Below are 5,797 nucleotides of genomic sequence, written 5' to 3'. Positions count from 1 at the left end.
TGCACACAGAGTGTTGGAGGTTGTTGATGGGCTTTGCCACGATACTAGTATCTTCGGAGAGGGGTGGCATACAAATCTAATATGTTGTTGTTGTTGTTGTTGTTGTTGTTGTTGTTGTTGTTATTATTATTATTATTATTATTATTATTATTATTATTATTATTATTATTATTATTATTATAGTAGGGATGTTCTGTTTCTTTTCCTAAAGAGACTTCCAATATGTTTTGTGTCTTCTCTCCTTATACTCCTCAGATTGGACGTTTTACTGTAAGGCAGAATCATTGTGTTGGCTCTTAGTGTTTGCTTTTATTAGATTTGTATGCCGCCCCTCTCCGAAAACTCGGGGCGGCTCACAACAAAATAAACAGTGTACAAATCCAATTTAAAAAACCCTTATAGTAAAATAAATACACAATCAAATCAAACCATACACAAACCTTGACAGTTGGGGGATCCTACAAGCACTTGGGTGAAAAGTAGGGTCAGAATTCAGTTTCAAGGAGACTGAATTGTGATCTTGCAGGCATGGAGGAACGTTATATTTATTTTTATTTTTTCAATTTTTTTATGCCGCCCTTCTCCTTAGACTCAGGGCAGCTTACAACATGTTAGCAATAGCACTTTTTAAAAAACAGAGCCAGCATCTTGCCCCCACAATCCAAGTCCTCATTTTATCCACCTCGGAAGGATGGAAGGCTGAGTCAACCTTCAGCCGGTGATGAGATTTGAACTGCTGACCTGCAGATCTAGCAGTCAGCTTTAGTGGCCTGCAGTACTTCACTCTACCCACTGCACCACCTTGGCTCATGATGAAATTTATGTTAAGGTCTGGAATGAACTTAAACATACATTTTTTTAAAAAGTCCAAGGTGTGTTATGCTTGTGGAATAAACTTATTTTATCTATCTATCTGCTTGCCTGCCTGGCTATCTATCCAGGGGTGGACTGCTGCCTGGAGGGGACGCACGGACGCAGTGGGGTAGCAAAAATGGAGCTTCCCCCCAGAGCACCCAATTTGCACTGAAAGACGTTGAAAGAAAATGCAGAGCGTCCTGCATGAGCCACGCCCACAGTGTGGTAGTAAAAAAATTGGTAGCCCTTCACTGTATCTGTCTGTCTGTCTGTCTAATCTATCTCTATCTATCTGTCTGTCTGTCTGTCTGTCTGTCTGTCTGTCTATCTATATCTTTCTTTCTTTAATTAATTCATTCATTCATTCTTTCAATTTTTATACCGCCCAACTCCTTGGGGACTCTGAGTGGCTCACAACCAAAAAAATAAAACATACAGTGTAATATTAAAACCACTAACAGTTTTAAAACAATTTAAAGACTGTTAAAAACCATGCATGCTATTTACGGCTGGATCCCAGTGGTACACTGTTAGATCAAGGGCCCCTTCCTCTAATTATAATATAGAGGAAGAGTATTTCAGACATATCCACTGTGCTATTTTCTCTGAGGGTAAACAAAACTTACAGCATGTCAAAAAAAGTGATAAGTAATTAGCAAAAGTGAGATTTAGGAAAAGAAAAATCTAAACTAGTGGTTAAGGTGCTGGTCTCAGAATGAGGATATGAGTTCTAATTCTACTTTGGGCATAAAAAAACCCCAGCTGGGTGACTTTCGATCAATCTCTCTCAGCCCAATGCACCTGTGGAGGCAAAATAGGAGGGAGGAGTATTAAGTAACTTTGCTCCCTTGAGTTATTTATAAATAAAGACACAATTAAAAATCTAATTTACAACAACAGTGTGCTATAGAGTTCTCATTTACTCTTTCATCCTTGCACATTGCCTTGAAAAGAAAGGAAAGACAAAGATTTATACTCGGCAGGTGTAAGTTTATTCATATGTAAGGAATGCTTGGAGCTGTTGTACAATTTTTCCCTTGGCCTGCAGTTCAACTGGGATAAAATGTCATTTGTGCACCTGTGAGCCAATAAAAAGTCCTGTTAATGAAATAACCACCCACCAGCTGGATGATAATGGTGTAGATAAGGTCAATGTTAGCATTATATTTTTTTCTAAAACGTCAGGCTGAAATCAGACTGGATACTATTTCACCATTGTTCTTGACCTGATCGTGACAGTATATAATATCTTATTCGATCCAGTTTGTTCATGTTATATCTAGACTAGCTTATCTTGTGAACACAAGAACAAGGGGGCACAATCTGAGGTTAGCTGGGGAAAAGATCAGAAGCAACATGAGAAAATATTATTTTATTGAAAGAGTAGTAGATCCTTGGAACAAACTTCCAGCAGATATGGTTGGTAAATCCACAGTAATTGAATTTAAACATGCCTGGGATAAACATCTATCCACCCTAAAATAAAATATAGGAAATAGTATAAGGGCAGACTAGATGGACCATGAGGTCTTTTTCTGCCCTCAATTTTCTATGTTTCTATGTTGTATGGGTAGTCCATGACTTACAACTATTCATTTAGTGACTTCATTTAGCAGCACTGTCATATGATCAAATTTTGTACACTTGGCAACTGCAATGTATTTATGATGGCTGCAGTGTCAGGCCCTTTTGCAACCTTCTGACAATAGTCAATGAACTACATGTAGGCTGTGGTATTCAATAGATCTTTCTCTCAAATAAGAGTGCAGAGGCATATAGAACCCTAGACACACATACAGCCTGGGAGATACCCCACTCAGCAGTAGTGACTGCGAAAGAGATCTTGGAGTCTTGGTGGACAATCAACTAAACATGAGTCAGCAATGTGCAGCAGCAGCCAAAAAAGCCAACTCAATCCTAAGCTGCATCAACAAAGGAATACGCTCCAAGACCAGGGAAGTACTAATACCACTCTACTATGCCCTGGTCAGACCCCACCTGGAGTACTGCATCCAGTTCTGGTCACCTCACTACAAAAAAGACATTGAAACTCTGGAGAAGGTGCAAAAAAGAGCAACCAAAATGATTAGGGGACTCGAAACCAAGACTTACGAAGAGAGATTGAGAGAACTGGGCATGGACAGCCTAGAAAAAAGAAGGTCTAGAGGGGACATGATAGCAGTTTACAGATACTTGAGGGGTTGCCACGGTGAGGAGGGGGTCTCTTTATTCCCCAGGGCACCAGAGGGCCGGACGAGGAACAATGGTTGGAAACTGACCAAGGAGAGATTCAACCTGGAAATAAGGAAGAACTTCCTGACGGTCAGAGCGATCAACCAATGGAACTGCCTGCCAGGGGAGGTGGTGAACTCCCCAACTCTGGACACCTTCAAGAGGAGATTGGACTTCCATTTGGCTGGGGTGCTGTAGGGTTTCCTGCTCAGGCAGGGGGTTGGACTCGATGACCTAACGGTCCCTTTCAACTCTATTAATAAATAAAATAAATAAATATAGCATAATTTAATCAGCTCTGAATACTGATTTTATGATCCTTTTCAAGCCTTTAACAATCTAATAAATGTTTTACTAGATGTTTTGGAAAAGTGCAAAGTTGGCGAAACAACTATTCCTTTGAAATGCTTGTGTCAGTTTTAAAGATGCAATTACGGAAACTATACAGTGGCACCTCTACCTACAAATGCTTCTGCTTACGAACTTTTCTAGATAAGAACTGGGTGTCCAAGATTTTTTTTGCCTCTTCTCAAGAACTATTTTCCACTTACAAACCTGAGCCTCTGAAACTGTAACCGGAAAATGCAGGGAGAAGCCTCTGTGGGGCCTCTCTAGGAATCTCCTGAGAGGAAACAGGGCGGGAAAAGGCAGGGAGAAGCCTCTGTGGGGCCTCTCTAGGAATCTCCTGAGAGGAAACAGGGTGGGAAAAGGCAGGGAGAAGCCTCTGTGGGGCCTCTCTAGGAATCTCCTGGGAGGAAACAAGGCCAGAAAAGGCAGGGAGAAGCCTCCGTGGGGCCTCTCTAGGAATCTCCTGAGAGGAAACAGGGCCGGAAAAGGCAGGGAGAAGCCTCCATGGGGCCTCTCTAGGAATCTCCTGGGAGGAAACAGGGCCTCCATCCTCCCTGTGGTTTCCCCAATAGCACACATTATTTGCTTTTACATTGATTCCTATGGGAAAAAATTGTTTCTTCTTACAAACTTTTATACTTAAAAACCTGGTCACGGAACAAATTAAGTTCGTAAGTAGAGGTACCACTTATCGATCAACTGTTCCAAAAGGGCAGAATCTAGAATCCATAAGAAAAATCAGTGACAAAAATGGAATACAGTTTCACCCATGGATTTTAACAATTGGGTCGGTTTGTAGGAGAAAGGTGATAATTATCTTAGGTAGCTAGATCCTAAGTTTTAAGCTTTCTAAATTGGGTCTTAAAATTAACTGACTACCTGTAAAGACTTTTCAGTATGGGAGGGAGGGAGGGACATACAATACTGATTAGTTTCACTCCAACAGCATACACTAATTAATACTGCAACATTTTGTTCCAGCAAACCCTCTTCAAGGTAACTTATCTCAGGACACAATGGCTAATGTAGTTGCAAATAAAGAATGATTCAGCAGCAATTCCAACTAATGCCATGAGGGTAAACATAACCCCCCCCCACCTCTTTACTAATAATCTCTGAAAATCCAGGGAACAATCTATAGAACTGATCTTTAAGGGTGAATTGTCAGAAAACAAATTCTTAAAGGAACAGGGAACACATTAGTAAACTAAAAAAATACAAGGAATGTATACAAGGCAACCTTGAAGTGCCTGGGTTCTCAGTAAATTATCAACATTTCTGCAGCTACTTAATTTGTTTCTCATTTAGAAGGATGGGAAATAACTTTAGGTCGGAATATTTATGCTGTCGACACCTTTTATTATACATATGCATGACTATCACTTTCTGCAATGTATAAATGCAAATGCATCAGTAGTGAAATCATTTTTTTTACTACTGATTCAGTGGGTGTGGTGTGGCTTGGTGGTGTGGTTTGGTAAGTGTGGCAGGGGAAGGGTACTGCAAAATCCTCATTCCCTCCCCAATCTTGGGGGAAGGATATTGCAAAATTTCCATTCCCACCCCTCTGGGGCCAGCCAGAGGTGACATTTGCTGGTTGTTCGAACTACTCAAAATTTCCACTACCGGTTCTCCAGAACCTGTAGAATCTGCTGGATTTCACCCCTGGAGCACATTCTTTTGTTTGCAGGCCTTCCGAGTGCACCGTTAACAATAAATACTGCAGTGAGCCTTGTTTGCTTTAGGACCTATGTTTTGTATCTGCAGAAAATAACCCTTCTGGAACTTGGTAAACTAGGAGTAAATTTTTTTATTCAGTAATAAGCATCCCTGCCTAGACTGGATTTAATTTGTTGGCTGATTGTCAGCCAGCCCATTATAGACCACTTCTACCGGTAGTAAGGTTAAGGTAAGAATCACTTCTACTGAATAGACAAAATTTAAACTTCCATTTAGAAGCCCTATTCAAAGATGCTCATCTTGCACATCTTGTCTTTAAAAAGAAAGCAACTTCCTCGTCTGATGTTTAATACCTGCTTATGTAAGGCTTACTTGAGAATCTTAAGTAAGGAGCTGCTGATACAGTTCTACAGAGGAATCATTGAGTCTGTCATCTGCACCTCTATAACTGTCTGGTTTGGTTCTGCAACCCAACAAGACCAACACAGACTTTAGAGGATAATCAGAACTGTAGAAAAAACAATTGCTGCCAACCTGCCTTCCATTGAGGACCAGTATACTGCACGAGTCAAAAAGAGGGCTGTGAAAATATTTACTGACCCCTCACATCCTGGACACAAATTGTTTCAATTCCTACCCTCAAAACGTCGCTATAGAGCATTGCACACCAAGACAACTAGAC

The sequence above is a fragment of the Erythrolamprus reginae genome, chromosome 2, assembly GCF_031021105.1.
Source record: "Erythrolamprus reginae isolate rEryReg1 chromosome 2, rEryReg1.hap1, whole genome shotgun sequence".
Classification (NCBI taxonomy): Eukaryota; Metazoa; Chordata; class Lepidosauria; order Squamata; family Dipsadidae; genus Erythrolamprus; species Erythrolamprus reginae.
Note: the sequence above shows the minus strand (reverse complement) of the source record.